We start from the raw sequence: 22014 nt of genomic DNA on the forward strand, positions 1-22014 counted from the left end.
AATTTGCGCAGTCTGTTAGTCTTGGCTTATGGAAGGAAAGACTGAAAGGAAAAAGAACCATGGAGTTGCTCTGTCTTTCCTTCTTCTGTGCCATCATTGTCAGCTCAAGTGGTTGGTTAATACAGGGGAGTGACAGGAGTAAGAGAAGATATGAAAGGAGTGTTTGGTTGTTTGTGTTTCCTAGAAACACACTGCCTTGTTTCTGCATGTACAGCGGATTCTGGATGGAAAGGAAAGCATGGCCTCTTGTGGCTGTCAGCACCCACCCACCTGCTCACTTAGTTGTTTGTAGCACATTTACCTTGAACTCGCTTTTGAGTCCTGCTGAACTCAACGCATCATGAGCCTACCAAAGTTCTGTGCTTTTGGGGCATTGCAAACATTGTGTATGAATAGGGTGGCAAAGAATGGTGGCCACTCTTTTTTTTTTTTCAATAGAAAAATGATTTTTAAACCAGTTTACAGAAGATAAAAAAAATCAATGTTTAACACCAACTTTATAAATAACTAAAAAGAAAATTATCCTCTCTTCTGTTTTTGCTCTTATTAAACAGATCTCCTCTGCTCACATGCATGCTCCATTGTGGCATCTGACCTTGTTTATAGAACACAAGTTCAAAGTTTAAATTATGAGGAATTTTCAAAGTTTAAATTATTAGGAATCTTGATGACAGCAAAGTGTTAAACCAGATGTGGGGTCTTTCTGAGCATGGGGTTCTATATGTGACTACAGATTACAAGTTTGTGAAGATTGCCCTGGTTCTGGGAAGTTAAACAACTCACTTTTAAGCTCGAGCTACCTGCTGATCATGAAGTCTCAGCTTCATCATCAAAGTTTACAATGGGTCAGGTTTGTATGGAGTGGTCCTAGAGACCCTTCACCTGGCCATCAGCCCTGTCATTTTTGCCTTTCCAGTGTTTTCTGAATGACTTTTCCTTCTACCAGTGCCTTGGTTTACACCCTCATCATCTCTGATACAGACCGTGCAGTTAGTCTCTTGCCTATATTCTGCACCTTGTGGTTAGACAGATCTTCCAAATAAACCTTTGGTACAAGGCCTGCCTGGTCCTTTCTCTGACCTCCTGCGGGCTCAGCCTTACAGCAGAATTCTCAGACTTGTAGGTCTGGGATGGAGACTGCCTGCAGACAGGTATGGTTTGAACTACATAGTATTTTAAGAAATTTGCACCAGTACTTAATTTTTTTGGTGACTTCACCAGTGGAAATTTACATTTAACAAAGAGAAGATCTGGCTACTCTGGACTCTTGTTTTTGAACAGGAAGACCACCTGTGGACTTGAGGAAGATTGACTTTTAAAAAAAATATTTATTTGGCTGCGTTGGGTCTCAGTTGTGGCACGTGGGACCTTTATTGTAGCTCATGGACTCTCTAGTCGTGGTTCGTGGGCCCCAGAAGGTGCAGGCCCTGTAGTTATGCGGCACAAGCTTAGTTACCCCATGATGTATAGGGATCTGAGTATCCCAGCCAAAGACTGAACCCACATCCCTGCATTGCAAGGAGGATTCCTAACCACTGGGCCACCAGGGAAGTCCCAAGATTGACTCTTTATTCTGGCAAAACCTTCACTTTCGTGGATCTAGAGCATGCATTTGCCTGTTGTTCTCAAGGAATGCTGTGAAGGAATTAGAATGCTGATTTTTTAACTTGAGAAATTAAGTTCTCCAGCCTCATAATGTAAGTTGGGTGTATGCTTTGTAGCAGCCGTTGTTTTCTTTTTTGTTCTGTTTTGTGTTTTAGCTGTTGATTGCTTTTTAGGAGAAATACTTCCTCGGTCTCACCTGCTCAGTGTCACCACTGTGTCACTGAGGTCACTTGTGACCTCATCTGATCTTGATTCTTTCTCTAAGCTGCTCTCCTGTGCTCACACCCAGGCTCTGCCCCCCTGGAATGCTTTGTCTTCTCAGATCTTCTACTTTTCCTATTGTTTGTCCCTGCTTAAACCCTTGTCTTTCCTCTAGGCCCCCTTAATGCAGTTCATCAGGAGAGCCTTGCTGAGAGCCTCAGTCTGAGCTCAGCCTACACACTCTTGCTGGAAGCAGGTAATAAAATCTTTAAAATTTTAAATGCTAAAGGTAATGGCAACCCACTCCAGTATTCTTGCCTGGAGAAACCCATGGACAGAGGAGCTGGTGGGCTACAGTCCATGGGGTTACAAAGAGTCAGACACAACTGAAGTGACTTAGCACTAAGTGGACAGTGAGTTCAAGTTGTCTGTGAAGGTTCCTCCCAGCCCAGTGATTCTGAGAAGCCAGAATTCTTCCAATGCTTGTGCTTATATGTTACTGTGCGTTTGGTTACCTAGATGTTTTTTGAATTTGTGCTCTGTGATAGGAACTTTGCTTATGTCATCTCACTTACTTATAAGGGTGGCACTACCATTATCTTCCTCTTACTGATGAGGAAACAGTTTCCTCCAAAACTGGTGCTCCAAATGGCTGATCTCTAGTTATAGCTTATTTCTTCAAATAGATTATATACTTGTTGAAGGCCCTGACTGCCTTTGTTGCCAGGCCCTACTACCCAATCAGGAATCAGTAAATGTTTTAGTGATGAGAATAATGGTTTTTTTGGCCAGTGTGCATTGAGGCCTAGACAAGCCTCCATGGGGATGCAGAGGAGACCTGAGTAGTATCTTATACTCTAAGATAGACCACCTACTGTGCACAAAGACAGGATAGGGTTTTGATCTTGGGCTGTGGATTTAGATGGACCTATGGCTGTGTCTCAGTTTCTTCATTTGTAAAATGGGATCAGTAATAGTATTTTGTAGCCATGGTTTTAAACTGGGATGATTTGGGCCTGTAGGAGTCATTTGGCAATGTCAGAAAACACTTCTTGTGTTACAGCTGGGGCGGAGGCAAGATTGGCTTTTAGTAAGTAAAATCCAGAGATGATGCTAAACATCCCTGCAATGCACGGGCGCTCCCCCCCTGCCCCCATCAGTAATGAAGAAATACCCGGCCCCAAATGTCAGCAGGGCCGAGGATGAGAGACCCTTCCTTGTAGCTTCCAGAAAATGAAACAAGGTAATGAGTGTGATGAGTTTGGCATAGTTAACTGTCACTCTAAGAAAACCATCTCAAAGACTGAGAAACCAGCCTTTGGGGGTGGGGAGCAAACCCTAAAAAGCCTCACTTCAGAACATCTGTTATTCTAGCTTTATGCTAAGGATTTCATGCTTTCCTGTTTAGAAGTGACAGACTCACTGGAGATTGTATGTTACACTGTGTACTAACATGAGCTGGCATGGATTTATCAAAGCTATAAAAACAATTATTAATTTTTAGGGTGTTCCTGGTAAACTTCCTGCTTGCCCAACTAGAGATAATTTTGGTGTGTGAGTTTAAATCCTCTGTTGGAAAATGTTTTGATTAGTGAATTTCCAAACTATGTTTTGATAAGTAGGACATGAAAAGTTTTTGTTTTCACATCAACAAGCCTATTGTTTTCATAACCCTAAGTTTAAAACAAAGCCGCTTTCTCCCTGTTTACTGCCTTACCTGCTTGCTGCACAGTTTTGGCACTTGTAGAAGTGACTTGAAGAACTGTTGGATTTCTATCTATTGTTTTTTTTTTAATTTGAAGTTGAGACTGTTTTTTTGTAGTCATAAAAATAATATATGCACCTTCTAGAAGATTTGAATAATATGGAAAAAAACATAAAGAAGATACAGTTAAAAAAAAATAGTCCTCAGTATTCTGCCACACAAAAATACAACTACTATTGTTGTGTTTCCTTCCTTTTTTTTACAATCGTATATATTTTTTCATATTTGAAGTATTCTGAATGTATATTTTATGTCCTATTTTTTACTTACATTGTTTTATTTGTTTATTTAATTTTATTTAAAAATTTTTTCCCATTGTAGTGCTCAGCTTATGGGTTCTTAGTTCCCCGACCAGGGAATGAACCCCGAGCCCATGGCAGTAAAAGTACCGAGTCCTAATCACTGGACCGCCAAGGAATTCCTCTTAATGTTGTTTTATTTGCATGTCCTCACACGACTACAGTATCTCTAAATATTATTTCTCAGGACTGTAATATCTTCCATCTCTGGGTGTGTCATGGTTTATTTAAGCCTATCACAGCACACACAGCCTGTTTTCACTGTTTGCTGAGCATCTTTCGGCAGTCAGCATTTTCTGCATTTCAGATCCTTCCCATCTTTACAAGAGATAACAAGAAGCAGAATCAAAGGATGTGGATTACCGTGCATGGATGTCTTGGCCCATGTTGATACAGTTAACCAAAACATAGCAGAGTGAAATTCTCATTTTAATAACGTTTGTTAACTTTCTAGGAGAAAAGATATTTTCTTTTTCTTTTTTATTTATTTGATATTTATGAGGTCAACCATGTATGTGACTGTTGGCTGTATTTCCTGTTTAACTGTTCATATACTTTCCCCATTTTGTCAATTGGGAATTAGTATTGCTGTCATTTGTCATGAACTCTGTATTTCACTTACCAACCCTTTCTCATAGTTATTGGAAATATTTTCACCTAGTTTTTTCCCCTAATTTTTCTGATAAAAATTTTTTTGATTTTAGTGAAGTGAAAGTTTAAAAATTTTGTGTAGTCGAATCTATTGATTGTTGATTTCCACCTGGGTCTTCAACCTTCCTTCACCTCTACTCAGATGAACCCCTTCTGCTCTGAAAGTCACTGTGTTCAGTCATCAGTGTTTAAAATTCTATCCCAAAGTAGATTGCTGTCAAGTTTCCTAATGAGGATAAAAGTGCTGAATCCAATCACACCAGCGTGTGTGCGCATGTGTGTGTGAGAGAGAGGAGGGTGGAGAGGGACAGAATAAGGAAAACCGATGAGAAAGGATGAGGCGATGAGAAAGGATGAGGCGATGAGAAAGGATGAGGCGATGAGAAAGGATGAGGCGATGAGAAAGGATGAGGTGATGAGAAAGGATGAGGCTCTCGTTAGGCCCCTGCTCATTTGGTTTTGTTTTAAATTTCCTTTCCCTCAGGATGGGAGTGATCTTGTTGCCGGCAGGGGGCCTCCTCGAGGTTCCCAGATGGCTGAGTGCCAGGGACCAGCAGCTGGCTGAGCAAATGGTGTTTGTACCTGGGCGCAGAGTGGGCCCACAACAGTTTGTTTGTTTAGTGCAGGAGAAGGTGGGCTGAGCAGAGTCGGGCCCCTCCACACCTCACCATCACGTTCCACCCTCTCAGGCTCCAGGCTGTGTGCAGCTCAGCCTTGGGGAAGTGGCTCCTGCCCTGCGGGTGGGCTCCTGGGAGCCCACGGCCCTGCTCACCTGCGGGTCAGCAGCTGTGTTAGCCGAAAGCCTGAAGAGAGAGGTAGCAATAACAACCAGTGCTCACTTGGTTGGTCTTTCTGCAAAGCCCTTTTACTCGAGCTTTTTAATGTGCTTCTGACCTCAACTTTATGAGGTTAAACACTATTTTCATCTCTATTAACTTGGAGGAAACCACCACTCAGTGGAAGCATAATTAAAATCTGGAGCTTCTGACTGCAGAGCTGATCCTCTGCTTATGAAACAATTCCTTCGTTGTAATTTCTGGGTGTAATTTCTTGGCGATGCCATTGCGCAGAGGGTAGCAGCAACTGTTTCAGATCTTCAAGTCAGACATGTCTTGGATGGAATGCCAAGAGAGTCATATCATAGCACTGTGACTTGGTTTTCTCATCTCTGAAATGGAAACAACAGTGTCTGCCTTGTAGGAATGTTAAATGGAGATAGTACATGCAAGCCACCCAGCACAGCACCTGGCCCTTTTATTGTGGGAGCTCAGATGTAATGATTGTTTCCTAGTCTCAAAGCTGAAAATGCTATCTTTTTTTTTGTTTAAAAATTTCAGAATAGCTGGTAAATCTGCTCAGACTTGTGAAATTTTAATAAATGTTATTTATATTTAAATGTAAGAAACATTTCTTTATCTGCTCTACTTATTTTCCTGTTCAGTAGATTTTCTCTTCTGGTGTGGCTAAGTCACTTACTTCTCTGAAATCCTTTTGCTTGGAGAATTTTATGATAAACACCCAGTTTAGAACTATACTCGCAGCCAAAATAAAACATACTTTGTCTATGTGTTTATGTAAAAAGCACAGACAGTTCTTTAGAGGAGAACTGTCAGAGGAGAACCCAGGCATTCCTTTACACATAGTTGAGAATTTTGGCATTATTCATGGAGTTGTTACTTGTCCATGAATTGTTAAACATTCAGGTAACAGAGCAGCCTTAAAAAAAGTTACAGAAAAATCATAAGAAAAGACAAAGTTATTAAATAACTCAGAAGAGTTGTTAAATAAATCATTAGTTTTTTCATACCATATAAAAGTTGGGTTAGATCTATTCCTTAGGCTAGACCTTGTGAACCACTTAAAAAAGAAAAAACTTTGCTAATATTATTGTTACTTCTGCCTAAAGAATTTCAACATGAGAGTTGTCTTGCCATTTGACTTCTATTGTATGTTTATTCTGACTTTTCCATTTTAATAAATTGAGTCAAATAATTACAAGAGTTGGTATTGTAGAATTATATTATAACCCAACACAGTTTTGTTTCTGTGTAGTTAAAGATAGCACTCTTCAGGAATTTTCTTTAGAATATGCCTTGGGTCGTCTTATTTTTTTTCTGTCCCTGAAGCCATGGTTGCATTTTCCACAATACATCAACCTAGTATTGGAATGGGGAAAAGTGAGCAAGAATGGGGCTTTATTGGATTAATAGCTGATGATATTTTAAATAAATTTCTCTGAGAAATTTAGATTTGTAGCCATGTATTTTCCCATTCCCTACCGTTGCTTTAGTAGCAATGAAGAGACAAGGATGGGAAGCCTTTTTAAAATATAATTTATTTAAATTCATAAATTAGAATTATACTTTTATATAATTAATACCATATGTATATGCTTTACAGAAAACATGGTTAAAGTTAAATATAAGTGGTTAAGTGAAATTTACATGATTTCTGAGTTCCCTTTTATGTCTCGAGTTCAAGGATCAAAGTGCGTGAACTGTTGGCCAAATCTTTTGACTGTTGCAAATGAGTGCAGTACACTGTAGAATGCCACACCCCATTTTAATGACCAGTAGGCATTTATTTTCCTAAAATTCAAGGTCCATTGTTTGGTTTCTTAATAATCAGCAAAAGTGGACATTTGGGGTCAGGGGGATTAGCGGTGTTACTGGTGAAGAGAGTAGGTTAAGTCTGGAAGAATAAAATTGGTGCTGACCTGACTACTGATTTACAGGATACAGAGAACTTAAGACGAGGCTTTGTGATCCTGAGATGACAATCCAGTTCAGCCCTGTGCCAGTCACTTCAACCAAATCACTGTGGCACCAGCCCTTTGATCAAAGCTTGAGAACCCAGCGAGTTTTATAAGGCATTTCTTGTTGCTGCTGTTTGGCTTGTGGAGTAGGAAGAGTAATAAGTGCTCATTAGCACGCCCGTATCTGTAATGCATCCACCTGCGGCACAGAAATGCTTGCCTTTGGTCCTGAAACCGTAGCAGCCCCACCTGATCCCTTCAGCCCCGGCATTTTTGTCCTGCAGAAACAGAATGCCGACTTGGCAAGAGTAGACGCCACCAAGTGCCTCAAATAATAGTTGCAAAACCTATTGACCAGGATAGGAAGGGTTTCCTAGGAAGAATTACTGTGCCCGAGAAATTAGTGAACAGTTTAAAGCTTTTTCTTCTCTACCCTCTCTTGTGTATGTGACTGACATGAACCCGGATAGTCAGAGGCACTGAATACTGGTCATCTTATAACTTGATCCCTTATACTCTTGTCAGCCATACTCCAAAGGTCTGTATCAACAAAGAGTTTGGAGTGTTTGGAGTCACTGAGAGAGCTTTGACGGTGATTTGTGACCCTGTTCAGGACTCATGTCATCGGTAGCCCTTGTTCCCATGAAATAGAGATGTGTATATGAGGGTGGAGGCTGTAAAGAAAGACAGGAGGAGGGAGACAAGGTTTGGGGGCTTTGTACACAAGCCTGGAGAAATATGTAGACATGCTGCAAATTGGCAGAGTTATATATGAAAGGACCCTGAGGCCAAGAATCTGCCAGTCTGATCCCAGCCTTGATCAGCAGTGTCATCCTGGGCAAGTCACCGGTGGTGCTGGTGGTTTAGTTGCTGAGTCGTGTCCGACTCTTGTGACTCCATGGATGGCAGCCTGCCATGCTCCTCTGTCCTTGGGATTTGTCAGGCAAGAATCTGGGGTGGATTGCCATTCCCTTCACCGCAGAATCTTCCTGACCCAGGGATTGAACCCGGGTCTCATGCATTGCAGGCAGATTCTTTTTTTTTTATTTCCATTTATTTTTACTAGTTGGAGGCTAATTACTTTACAATATTGTAGTGGTTTTTGCCGTACATTAACATGAATCAGCCATGGATTTACATGTGTTCCCCATCCTGAACCCCCCTCCCACCTCCCTCCCCACCCCATCCCTCTGGGTCATCCCAGTGCACCAGCCCCGAGCACTTGTCTCATGCATCCAGCCTGGACTGGTGATCTGTTTCACACTTGATAATATACATGTTTCGATGCTGTTCTCTCAGATCATCCCACCCTCGCCTTCTCCCATAGAGTCCAAAAGTCTGTTCTGTACATCTGTGTCTCTTTTTCTGTCTTGCATATAGGGTTATCGCTACCATCTTTCTAAATTCCATATATATGCGTTAATATACTGTATTGGTGTTTATCTTTCTGGTTTACTTCACTCTGTATAATGGGTTCCAGTTTCATCCATCTCATTAGAACTGATTCAAATATATTCTTTTTAATGGCTGAGTAATATTCCATTGTGTATATGTACCACAGCTTTCTTATCCATTCATCTGCTGATGGGCATCTAAGTTGCTTCCATGTCCTGGCTATTATAAACAGTTGCAGGCAGATTCTTCACTGACTTCCCTGAGCCACCAGGGAAGCCACATGTAAGTCACTTAACCAGACATGAAGTTGAGATTATAATAACAGCCCAGGCCTCATAGGAAGAGTTGTGAGGGTCAGATGAGATAGTGCATAACAGGCTATAAAACATGAAGTAGTAGTATGGTTTAATTTTTTTTTTTTTTGGCTGAACTGTGGCATGCCAGACCTTAGTTTCCTGACCAGGAATCGAACTCCTGTCCCCTGCATTGGGAGCATGGAGTCTTAACCACTGGACCACCAGGGAAGTCCCTGCAGTAGTTTTAACCTGAGTGTTTCATAGGGAGTACATTATCTACATTTTTAACATTCTGAACCCGCCCCTCTGGTGATAAAATACACTGTGCAGGCACCTGCTTTTCCTCTGATTTCTACTCCTGAGACATCTCTAACCTCATCCCCGGACCCTAAGCTGCACTGGAGCCTGGATGACGACGAGGTGGTTCCTTGAGGTTTTCTGGAGATGGTCCTCTGCCCCCTGGGCAACACGGTAGCAGTAGCTCTTGCTCCCTGCTCAGGCCTGTCTGCCATCTGTTTTCTCGGGGATGCACTAAAGCATACAACATCATCAGTGATCACTCAGCTCTAGGAATCGTTTCTTGTTCCTAAAAGTTTGGAAGTTTGGGGATAAAGGGTTCAGGTCTCACTGTCATACTTATATGTAGGCCCTTTCAGGTAGCTTTAAAGATTTCTTTGAATGTGAAGTTATCAATCAAGCGTGTCAGATGTGGGGAGTGGTACACTCCGATGGTCAAGGTATCAGTGTCCAGGGTCACGTAATGTTGTGATACACAGATCGCTCACCTGGCGATGTTTCACCTCCCTGACTTGCGAAGCTGTGGTGCTCCTGGGCTATTTAAACTCCTGTCCCTGTTGACCGCATTGGGCTGGTGTTCAGAAAGCGGCCTGAGCTGGTTATGAAAAATGTATAATTTTTGAATGGAATCACAGGTATTTTTCAGAGACTGTTCAGCCTTCACAGGACCTCTGATAGAAAAGGCCTCTCTAGGGCCTGTAACTTCCTTGGCATGATTTAAGAAATAACTTTCTACACTTAGAAAACAGCTTGTCTTTGGTTGGATTGGCTGGAAGCACAGCAGAAGGTGGATGCTGAAGGAATTTAGGGGCCAGGAAAAGACGGTGGCAGGATTGGGCAGAGGACAAGCTGACTGGTAATGTGGGAATAACTGAAGCCCTGCACGCCCTTATGGGGAGCTCTGGAGCCTGGGTGGCCCTGCCCGGTTGTCTTCTGTTGAGGCAAAGGGCTGGACCTGTGTGTTATTGGATCAGCCAGTGGTTGGCAGCTGGCTGCCCCTTCCAGGGGCATTACCTGAGGACCTTCTCTGTGAGCCAGCAGCAACCAGGGATGGGTATACTTGCCCTAAAAATGAAATCTGGCTGGAGCACCCTGTCCCAAAGAATCTAACCAGCCCCTTAAGAGAGAAGCAAACAAAATACATAGCACCAGATTCCCAACAGTGTGGTAAGTCCTTTTATCTGCAAAGTTAGAAAGTTTGATCCCTTAGCAAAACTGAAGGAAGAGGTCATACCCCTTCGTTACTGATAAATCAAACAGATCTCTAGCCTCTCCGAAGTTTGAGACACTTGGATAATATTTATACCTGGTTACAGTGCCAGGGCCAGCTTCTGTACTTGTGAAATGGCTGACCCGTAATTGAGTAATTTTTCCCAAGTGTGAATTATTTTGCATATTTGGAATATTAATCGTATGTCTATATGAATGCAGTTGTTTCTGGGATCCTTAATTCATGTTGAATTTATAGGATCGGTGGGTCACCACCACAAAAAGCAGGTGAGGCACACAGACTGAAACTCAGAACATTCCAGGGGCCCCTCAGGATGGAGGGTAGACATGGGAGAGCTTCTGTCGAAAGCACTTTAGTCATGGCTGAGGATAATGATTTAGGAGTCACGTTGCCACAGGGTAAGTTAATGTGCTTTGAAAAAATGAATCAGTTTTCTGGCATTTCCAAAAGCCAGTTGTGCTCAGCAAGCGTCTGAGACTGTCTGGCATGGCTTGTGGTGTGAGTGGGATGAGTAAACAAGGCCAGAGTCAGTCAGTCATAATATCTTTCCAACTGCAGATCAAGTCATCTGCAAAACTGAAGACTGCATTTTCTTTTAGTAAGTGAAGGTGGGTGGTGGGTTCTGCCCATTCATCATCTCAGTAGTTTGGGTGTGTTGTGGATGGTCTGGGCCTGGCACCAGCAAAAGTGGTAGAGTTTGTGTGTCCTGACCCGTGGACCTCACTTCCAGTGAATCCCTCTCAGCTCTGGAGTAGCCCTTGTATTCTTTACTTGAGTCTGCATTATCACCTGTGCTGTGCTAAGTCACTTGAGTCATGTCTGACTCTGTGTGACACTAAGGACTGTAGCCTGCCACGCTTCTTTGTCCATGGGATTCTGCAGGCAAGAATACTGGAGTGGGTTGCCATGCTCTCCTCTAGGGGAATCTTCCTGACCCAGGGATCGAACCCATGTCTCTTAAGTCTCCTGCATTGGCAGGCGGGTTCTTTACCGCTGTTGCTACCTTTGAAGCTCAATATTATCACCCAGGAACTCTGTGATGCCTAGTCATGGGAAATGTTACCAGCCTCTTTCCATTATGGATGGAATGGAGAGAGAAATAGGTCAGTGTCCCTTATTCAGAAACTGAGCAATTCAGCTGCCTTGGCCTTAGCTTCTGTATAAAAAACACACATCTCTGAACCTCTTGGAGGAATGCAGTGATTCAGTGGTTGCGTGATTTACCGTCTGGCTAACTTTATTGTGTAGAAATGGTAGATGACATGAAATAAAAAGCTCTCCAGGTTTCCTCAGCTGAGAAGGAAATTAATGCAACATAGCTTTCTAGGTGGCTCAAGTGGTAAAAGAATCTACCTGCCTATGAAGGAGATGCAGGCAGGAGACGCAGGTTTGATCCCTGGGTTGGAAAGAGCCCCTGGAGGAGGAAATGGCAACCCACTCCGGGATTCTTGCCTGGAGAATCTCATGGACAGAGGAACCTGGTGTGCTACGGTCCATGGCGTCGCACAGAGTTGGACACAACTTAGCGACTGAGCACACACACAGTGATGGCCATGGAGGAAGGGCTGGAGGAGAGACTGTGGAACACGGGCCCTCGAGGTGAACCTTCCTGAACCCTCCGCTTGGAGTGATCTTTCTCCCTGTGATCCTTGGTGTGCAGATTTGCTAGTGCAACGAACAGACATCCTACTTGGGGCCAAGGAAAATTATAATGTTGTGTATGTCTTCCTCTGGCTTCTCCATCTTTCTAAACATGCCTGCACATGTGTATTTATCACCGACTTTCTGGAAAGTTCAGAAGAGGAATCTCCAGCTGTGGCTTTTCATTGTGACTCACATCTGCAAAGGATGAATAAAGAAGAATTTCTTGACCAAGAAGTGCAGTCCTGCTGAGAGAGAAATAATTGCTATTTGGAGAGAAACTCTCAAAGAACCAGAAGTTTTAAAAAAACAGAAAAGAGGGCTTCCCCTGTGGCATAGTGGATGAGAATCTGCCTGTCAGTGCAGGGACACAGGTTCGATCCCTGGTCCGGGAGAATTCCACTTACCGAGGAGCAGCTAAGCCTGTGTGCCACAACTGCTAAGCCGGAACTCTAGGGCCCACGTGCCACAAATACTGAAGCCCATGTACCTAGAGCCTGTGCTCTGCAACAAGAGAAGCACACAGTGAGAAGCCTGCACGCCACGATGAAGAGCAGCCCCTGCTCGCCACAACTGGAGAAAGCCCACGTGCAGCAGCAAACACCCAGGGCGACCAAAGGTAATAAGTAAAACTTAGAAAGAGAGAAAAGAAAAAGATAGAGGGAGCCTGTTGAAGAAGGTCCAGAGGTGAGCTACAAGGTGCTGCTTGGAGCTGTGGGAAATAAATCTCGAACAAGTGAAATGGAAAAAGTCAAATGTAAAACACTGCCTGTTAGGGCTGGCTAGAGTCCAGGGCAGAGGCAGCACCACTAGGTTTGGAAACTCACTGAAACTCATTTCACACAGAACTGCCGCACTTGTCTACCCCATCTGCCTCCATCCACCTGGAGCAGGAGGTCTGACATGCTCCTGGGAAGGGTGCTCTTGGGCTGTTTTGAAAGTGAGACCTTGGAGAGAGTCTTGCCTCCTTCTGCAGCCGATGTTCATAACCTCCTCCAGATAAGGCGTGGTGGTTAAGGACACAAGCTTAGGGACCAGGTGGATTTCTGCCCCTTATTAAGTTGTGACTTAAACACTGGGCCTCAGGAAGAAGGAATGCTGATGAAGTCAGTTATGTTTCATAGGGTTATTGTGAAGTTTAGTGGAGCTTAATGAAGTAAGTGCTCCAAACCGTGTAACTGTTATTACTGAAAGAATTATAACTGGATTTGGAAAAAGCACCTTCCTGAACTCTCTACCATATGAACTTTGAACCTGACCTTGGCATCAGCAGGGATTTAAACACTAGCAGAGGCCCTGTGTGGAGCTGGACAGTAATCCGAAGCCCTGGGTGGGTTGTTGAAAGCACCTGCATGTCCTTGCACAGGGCTCTGAGTGTCCATCCATGGCCCCTCCTGAGGGCTCTTGTTCTCAAAGCCTCTGACCTTTTCTGTAGGCAGTTCTGGCAGGGACATCCACACACATTCGTTTGGAATGGGTCTGAGCCCTATTTTTAAATATCCATGGATAATGGGTTGTTCCATTAAATATATGTAAATATTGATTCACCTCCTAAGCATTTCCTATGTACAAGGCACTGAATCTATAAAGGTGCAGAGCAAAATGTATGTCAGGGCTGCCTGTTGTATGTCAGGAGGTTGCATGATTATGTTCTTTGTGCCTTACTGCAACCCTAAGAGAGGAAGGTAATATCAGTAGTTTTACAGAGGTTAAATAGCTTGCTGAAGATTGGAGATAATGCCCACTTTCACTGCATGTAAGACACATTTCAGTTTCAGCAAGGTTAAAATGAGAAAAAGTATATCTTTTTAATTAATGAAATGTAGTAAATAGCAGAGTCTGGATGCTACCCCATTCCTGTCTGATTTCAAATCTTGTGGACTTTTTTCCCCCCCCATCACAGGTAAGAGCTTATCTGGTAAAGATTTAAAGAACCACAGAGAAGAGGACAACTATTGTGTTAATTATTGGTTTCCCTGGTGTCTCAGAGGGTAAAGCATCTGCCTGTGATGCGGGAGACCCAGGTTTGATCTCTGGGTCCGGGAGATCCCCTGGAGAAGGAAATGGCAACCCACTCCAGTATTCTTGCCTGGAGAATCCCATGGATAGAGGAGCCTGGTGGGCTACAGTCCACGGGGTCGCAAAGAATCGGACACGACTGAGCGACTACACTTACTTGCTTATTGTGTTAGTTAGGACTTACAAGGAGCAGCATCATAAGAGTTGGTGTTTATTGACCGCATATGATGTTGCAAGGCTTTTCTGTGCTGTAATTCACAAGAGCATTTTAATCTTTACAAGCACTTTGACGTAGATACTGTTATATTCTTTTTTACAAACAAGGAAACTGAGGTAAGTACTCATCCCTATTTTCACATGAGAAAACTGACGCAGAAAACTTGCTGAGGTCACATAACCTCACACTGAAGGTGAATTCTGTAACGTGGTAGTTAAAAGTTCAAATTTATTTACAATCATGCCAGATCTGACTAAGGTTCCAGAAGAGTGTGATCTGAAGGAGGAGTGCTCATTGTCCTCTGGGAACACCTACCCCAGCCCTGGGTCAGGAAGAATTCTCAAGGGTGTGGCACCTCAGCCAGGACGGGAATGTCATCTCTCCATTCGCTGCCACTGTGACGCCAAAAATAATCGTGGCTCCCCTAGGTTACAGACCTCAGCTAGTCCCATCTTTCCAAACCTGGCATCGACTAGAAGGAACTGACTTTATTTATAATTTATATCCTCTCCATGTCCAAAGAGCAAGTGATGTAGTTTAGAAGGAACACTGTAAATTAGGAAGTTGTTTGAGAACTAGAAGACTGACTCTATGGAAGTTCTTGGAGCTCCCCAAATAGGAAAATAAAACCAAAACACTTGATGACATTGTGTAATTCAAGTTACCTGCAGATGACCGGCCAAGTCATCATCTGACAGCTTTCATGTTGAGTCCTGCCTTTTCAGGCCCTGGGAGAACCCCGTCTGTGCTCACCTACCACCAACTGACCAGAGTTCTGTAGCAGCTCAACTAGTACTTGGCTTTTCATTTTTCTCCTATTCCTTTTATGGAATTAGAGATTTTTATCTCAAGTTGATGTGTTGCTAAAGAATGTGAAGATTGTGTGCCAAGCTGCCATCTAGAAATAAAGCAGAATATATTTAAATGGATAGATTTTTCTGTCATTTAAAAATAAATTTTGACAGATTCCAGTGCATAAGTAGACAGATATTTAAAGACTTTGAAAGTGCCTGTAGAACATGGAGTCCTGAATTCTGATTAGCAATCTGTATTCCAGGTTTGTTTTTGCTCCTGAGGAACCCGTGACCCCTAGTTTCGTTATCTTTAAAACAAGGGAGGTGCGTTAGATATCCCCAAACTTCTCAGGCTCTAAAGCCTTTTGGTTCAAACATATCTAATAAGTTGTAACATGGCTTTTGTTTCGATTCACCAGGGTGCCTGCCTAAAGCCAGTGTTGAATTTGTTCCTTTGTGAATTGTATTGTCAGTGAATTGCAACGGATACTATGTTTTAAATTCTGGTCACCTGTAGGCTGCTTTTCAAAGGGAAAGTGTGGACATTTTTCTTCCCCGTCTTTTGAATGGAGAGACTCATTGTTAATGAAGAGAATTGAGCTGCAGTAGGTTTGGGAGGTCAAGATGCTCCTTTGCCTCAGCAGCCCCTGACCGGTGACCCCAGAGCTAGTGTCTCGCTGGGCTGCCTTGAACTGCGGTCAGGAACACTGATGCTGTGGGTCGGCTTCAAGGAGGGGCAGGAACGGAGAACGACTGTTTGGGTAGCTTTGGCTGAGGTCCAGCTGGGCAGTGGCACCTGGAGGTCGGGATAAAGGGATAGATGGTGCTGAGGATGGGAGAGGAAAATGCATTCATATTCAGCTTACTGGACCAGAGTGTGATTCCAAGTCCATGTCTCACCGGGGAAAGCTTCTTCTCCTTTCCTCTGGTTCAAGGCTGTTTGGTGACACTGAGCTAATATACTGTGGCATGACCCTGGTCACTGCCCTGGGTGGGGGGCAGGGGGTGATTGAAAATAGAGATGAACTCAGGCGACGCTTCTTCCCATCGGTGACTGACAAGTCTGATGGCTCCTGCGGGCCCTCGACAATGCCGCCTCTATCGTGGCTTAGCCCAGCTGGGTTGGGGATTGTGCTCACCAGGGCGCTGTTTGAATGCTGTTTTGTGCCCTGCTGTGTTGTGTTTTCCTGCGCCCTTTCTGGCTTACAGATAGCGTGCCCTTACTGCTGTCTTAGCTGTCCGGAGGCTGGAGGCCTTTGGCTGCCCTGCTGGATAACCAGCCCATCTACCATGTACGAGCAGACTTCATAAATTGCCCTGCAGAAGCCAAGGCACCCAGCATATTATGGGCCATGTTGCATGATGTGTGATGGGAAAGTCCCCGTGGTTGGTGAATTCTCAGCAGCCTTCACATTATGTGGCTCGCTCTCTAGGGGTCGTGATTACCTATCGATTGATGACCTGTGAATTGAATAGAAAACAGTTCTTGTCTGCAGAGTTTATCTGCAATGATACGATAAAGAAAAGATCCTTAAGAATGCCCCTTGATCACTTTGGGCCTTATACTCAGGGACTCAGCATGCACTGGGGGAGCCATTCACATCACTTACATCCTTGGCCCTCATCTGATTTCCTTAGTAATTCTGCATACCTTTGAGACCATTTTTGAGTATCCTCTGTTAGAACAGGGAGATGGAACTGGCTGTGCATGCTAAGTCACTCAGTCGTGTCTGACTCTTTGCAACCCCATGAACTGTAGACTGCCAGGCTCCTCTCTCCATGGAATTTTTCAGGCAAGAACAGTGGAGCGGGTTCCCATGCCCTCCTCCAGGGGATCTTCCAGACCCAGGGATCAAACCTGTGTCTCTTGCATCTCCTGCATTGGCAGGTGGATTCTTTCCCACTGCACCACCTGGGAAGCCAATATCAAATGGTTCTGATCTCTTGTGGCCTCAGCCTGCAGATGTTGAAGCAGGGTTTCGGTTCCCACCCAGAGACTGAGGTCGGGCTGAGGCAGTGAGAGTGCTGAATCCTAACCATGAGACCACCAGGGACCAGTGGTCAGTGACAAGGCCCTGGCCCTTCACTGTGTAGAAATGAATTTCCACCTAGAGACAGATTGTAGTGAAACAAGTAAAGTGTTTATTAGGAGGAAAATGAGTACAGTAGGTGTGGATAGACGCGGGCAGACTCAGGGAGTTGTGCCCTCGTGGTGGTTTGAATCACTTTTAGGGGACATTTCTTCTGGGTTTCCTTTGACCAGTCATCTGGCTTCGCCTGGTTCTTAGTCCCTATTTGGTGTATCTCAGGGTCCTCCCACATGTGCACATAGCTCTTAGCAAAGGTGGATTCTAGCCAAGAGATCTGTGGGTAGGTTGACAGCACTCGCTGTGAGGTAACGCCCCCTCCTGTTTGACCTCCAGGGAGCCTTTCTGTGCATGTGTAGTCAGAAGGATCTCCATAACTTCAAGAAGGAGAAGTATGTGGTCGCTGTCTCTTCTTTGGGCAGTGCCCAGCCTCCTCCATCATCCTACTTTTATGGAGTCTCTGCTGTTACGGAGTTTCTGTCCATAGGAAACTGTTTAGCCTGGGGCCCTTCTGTCTCCTTTCTCAGTTCCTACTGTTTTTCTCTTCTCCAGGTCTCCCAAACTGAAGAGCTAGGATGCTTTCTGAATTATACGCATTATTTAAATAACTGGAGAGGCAGTTATAAGTGCTAGGTGCGCTGTATAAACCTGCTGTCTTACAAATGAAGGAGGACACAAAAAGGCCACTGTGGGAAATGCCGATGTTTCAACAAAGGTTAACTTGATACCAGGACTGCTTAACAATCCCCATCTGGTTAACCCCGAGTGCTTAGATGTGTTATGGTGAATGCTTTAAAACTGGCAGCTTGTAGACATGAGCTGGCCGTCCTGTTGAGGCTCCAGCTAAGTTCTGGAGATAACGCGTAGCCAAGGGAAGACAACGCCAGGGACTTCCCTGGTGGTCCAGTGGTTAGGAATCTGTCTGCTAATGCTGGGGACATGGGCTTGATCTCTGTTCAGGGAAACTCAGATCCCATGTGCCTTGGAGCCACAGAGCCTGCGCGCCTCAACTACTGAACACTGTGCCACAGCTAGAGAGTCCTTGTGCCACAACAAGCACTTCCTACATGATGCAACAGAGATCCCGAGTTCCACGACTAAGACCTGATGCAACGGAGTAAATAAACATTGTTTTAAACAAAAGTCAGCGCTGGTGCTGGTGAGAGCTCCACGCTGGGGCTAACAAAATTGTTTTTAATCAGCTATTCCTTACATGTTGCCATTCACCAGTTCTCTCAGCCTTGTGAAGCTGATTGTTCTATTTAAAATGATTTGCTTAATGAAAATTTGTATTTTCTTTGGTTACAAAAAAAAAAAAAAAAAGATGTGCATTAGGAGGAAATGACTTGGAGGTTAGCTCACCACAGTGTTCTTATTCAGCATTTTCATCAGTGTTGGGAATTGTGGTTGAAACATAGCTGGGAGAGACAGCTGATGACAGTCAGAATCCAGAAAATAATCTGTACATGATATGGTAAAGTGAAGCTGGTAATATTTTATTTTTTGAGCTGATAATATTTTAATTAACAGGGTCATGTTGTGACTTTACATCTTAAAAAGCTAAAAGTGGTGTAACTTGGTTTGACAAGCTTCCTGGAGGTTGTTTTCAAGTGCAAAGATGGTGATGCTGTGCTAACAGAAAGTTAAAGGAAGGGGACCTTACCATATTCAGCAGGTTTCATGTCCAGTTTCTTGGAGACAATGGTCCTTTTGTGCTCCAGGTCAGAGATCCTAGTGCTGGACTCCATATATCCCATTTTAAGAGGAATGTTGCCAAATCGGAAGGTTTCTGGTGGTGGGATATAGAGACAGTGTGACCAGGGGTCTGGAAATCACATTCTGTTAGGAGTGGTTTGGAGAACTGGGACTTGATGTCCTAGGAAGTTAAGGGAGACAGGGCTGCTATTATAGAACTTGTCTGCTTGCCAAACAGGAGAGGGAATAGGCTTGTATTGTTTGATCCCCACGGGCAGTCCTAAACTGTCAATGAGGCTGGGTGGAGCAGGCAGGCTGACTCAGGGAAGGCAGGCCCTTCCAGTAACTGAGTAAATCTAGCCCTTTAGAGGAGGTGGTAGGATTCATCCAGATGTAATAGAAAACATTCAGGCTTTGAGTGGGAGCCTGAATGTAGATGTTGGCTCAGGTCCCCTTCAACAATAAGGTTCTATGATTTTGTAAATTGGCCAGCTCCTCCTGGTTCTTCTCCAAAATCGTTTTATTTGGAGAGCTAGCATGGTGGAAGAAAGGCATGGTGGAAGAAAGGCATCGCTTTCCTGTGGCACCGGTTATGGAAAGTACAACTGCTTGTTTCTGATGAGAGCAGAAAAAGTTCTGGAAATTTTCTAAACATGACTTTTCTTGTTTCTTATTTTCTGCAGATCCTGTTAAGACTATACGTTCCTTATTCCTTTCTTTGGTTTTATGTTTGACTTGAGTGGGCTAAATAATAGTGATTATTTAGCAAAAAAAAGGTTGCTACCGGCTTGTTTGTTTGTTTTCCTTCCTGATGTGAAAGCTAAGCCTTGTTTTCCTCTTCTTGGCAGAAAATTGTGCTTTTCTTTAGAGGAAATCATAAATCATGGTTGAAGGCAAAAAAAATTTTAACCCAACTTTCCCCCTTTCTCTAAGGAATGACAGTCACTTGGCTATGATACAGCAGTACAAAACAGAATTAAAGTATTAAAGCCTTTTACCTATTAGCAAGCATGTATTTTCGTTGGCTCAAATCCTTTTAAGAAATATTGTTTTGGGGGGAAAAAAAAAACCCTGTTTTATGATAGTGGTCCTGATTTTTTTATCAAGTATATTTACTTTTTTAAGTATGCTGGGTACCATTTTACATAATATTATGAATAGCTTAAATCATTGTCTTATGGTTGAAAGAGGCTATGCATTGGAGAGAAATTCCAGTTATTCATTTGTCAGTTTACTCTTTCATTCAATGTTTAAAACGTAAATTGTGAGAAAAGTTGAATTATGAGAAATGAATATAGAATATTTTGAAATTAACAACTATCCTACTGAAATAAAACTACTTCCTGACTACATCTGTTGCTTTTGGAGTATATTTTAGTATAATAACATAACAGTTTTGAGTCATCTTGTTGTTGCTGGTTCCAAGACCTGCTTGGAGAAATTAAAAGTTTGAGACAGGTTTTTGGTTTTCTACATGCCTAAATGTAAGAATTCTGACATACAGGTGGCTAATGTGGCCATTCCTATGGCCATTAACATTCATTTCTGTATTTAAATGAAAAAGATATTGAAAGAAAGAAACTTGAGTCTTTATGAAGGTTTCCATTTTTGCCAGTGATAACATTATCACAGAATGAAAAACCTGTTTGGGGATATCCTCACACAGAAGCCATCATAGTAATACCCCTAACTGATAAAAGGCCAGGTCCTGTGGGCTTAGCTTACATTACTAGTTATACAGATTTGTGAAAGCTTTGATTTGAGGTTAAGTTTACTGGAGGTAGGAATTCAAAATGGAATCTCGTGTTTACTGTTTCTTTCTCCTGAGAATCTGGAATGTCGTCCGCATTAGGATTGTTGTCATTTAAAGAAGGAACAGGAAATGTCTGTTGTGCTTTGCTGTGGGCAGTCTGGATTTGTCTTGATTCAGAAGTTTTCTTCTTGTTGTAGGCTGCTTTCAGGCAAACCCAGCCCTGACACCCAGCACTGACTAGGAGAGGGCACATCAGAAGAATGGCTTGCAGAATTGCTCATAAATCATCTCACTTCTCACTTGGAATTGTTGGAGGCTAATAAATTAATCTACATAGGCCTGCAGTTCTAAGAAGGTTATTTTACATTTGCTCAGGCATAATATTTGGAGGAAGGGGGAAAGGGATTAAGAATCTCAAAATTTCAAAGACCTCCCTTTTACGAGTCCCCCTGAGCAACCACCACCAAAAAAACCACTTTGAGTGAGACAAGGCTTACTGACTTGTCCAGGTGACCTTAGATTTTAATTTCAAAATCAGAAATTGTGTTAAGTTCTCTCATTTGATAATCCCCTGCTTTGGGCTGTATATGTATTTTTGAGGTGGGGAGAAAAAGGGAGTCTGCTTTAGAAATCTCTTAATAGCTTGAGTTATTTTTAAATTAATAAAGGAAAAAAATGTTCTCCTCCTGCTGAACTTTTTGTATCAAACTAAAGTTTTTAGAAGTAACATCATGGTGATAGGACTTCCCTGGTGGCTCAGATGGTAAAGCGTCTTGCTTACAATGTGGGAGACCTGGGTTTGATCCTTGGGTCGGGAAGATACTCTGGAGAAGGAAGTGGCAACCCACTCCAGTACTCTTGCCTGGAAAATCCCATGGTCGGAGGAGCCTGGTAGGCTATGTACAGTCCATGGGGTCGCAAAGAGTCAGATACGACTGCGCATCTTCACTTTCACTTTCATGGTGATAATACTTCTTTTCCATAAGAAAAGGGAATAATCTGAAAAAACTAAACGGTGTAGGTGTTTATCAAGTATCTAAAAAGTCTGTAGAATGATAGTTCTTATCGATGATTCAGTTCAGTTCAGTCACTCAGTCATGTCCGACTCTGCGACTCCATGAACTGCAGCACCAACTCCCGGAGTCCACCCAAACCCATGTCCATTGAGTTGGTGATGCCATCCAAGCACCTCATCCTCTGTTGTCCCCTTTCCCTCCTGCCCTCAATCTTTCCCAGCATCAGGGTCTTTTCCAATGAGTCAGCTGTTCGCATCAGGTGGCCAAAGTATTGGAGTTTCAGCTTCAGCATCAGTC

At 43.3% G+C, this 22014-nt stretch overlaps 1 protein-coding gene across 11 annotated transcripts in view; it reads left to right on the forward strand.

Moving 5' to 3' along the window:
• Positions 1-22014, forward strand: part of PPFIBP1 (PPFIA binding protein 1) — a 195461-nt gene that overhangs the window by 10246 nt on the left and 163201 nt on the right. The window contains exon 2 of one of the 11 annotated variants that reach the window (XM_070453839.1): positions 1982-2062. The exons of the other annotated variants lie outside the window; for them this stretch is intronic. The gene's annotated coding sequence lies outside the window, so the exon portion shown is untranslated. The remainder of the gene's footprint in view (positions 1-1981; positions 2063-22014) is intronic. 11 annotated transcript variants of the gene reach the window in all.

Source organism: Odocoileus virginianus, chromosome 23, assembly GCF_023699985.2.
Source record: "Odocoileus virginianus isolate 20LAN1187 ecotype Illinois chromosome 23, Ovbor_1.2, whole genome shotgun sequence".
In the NCBI taxonomy this organism is placed as follows: Eukaryota; Metazoa; Chordata; class Mammalia; order Artiodactyla; family Cervidae; genus Odocoileus; species Odocoileus virginianus.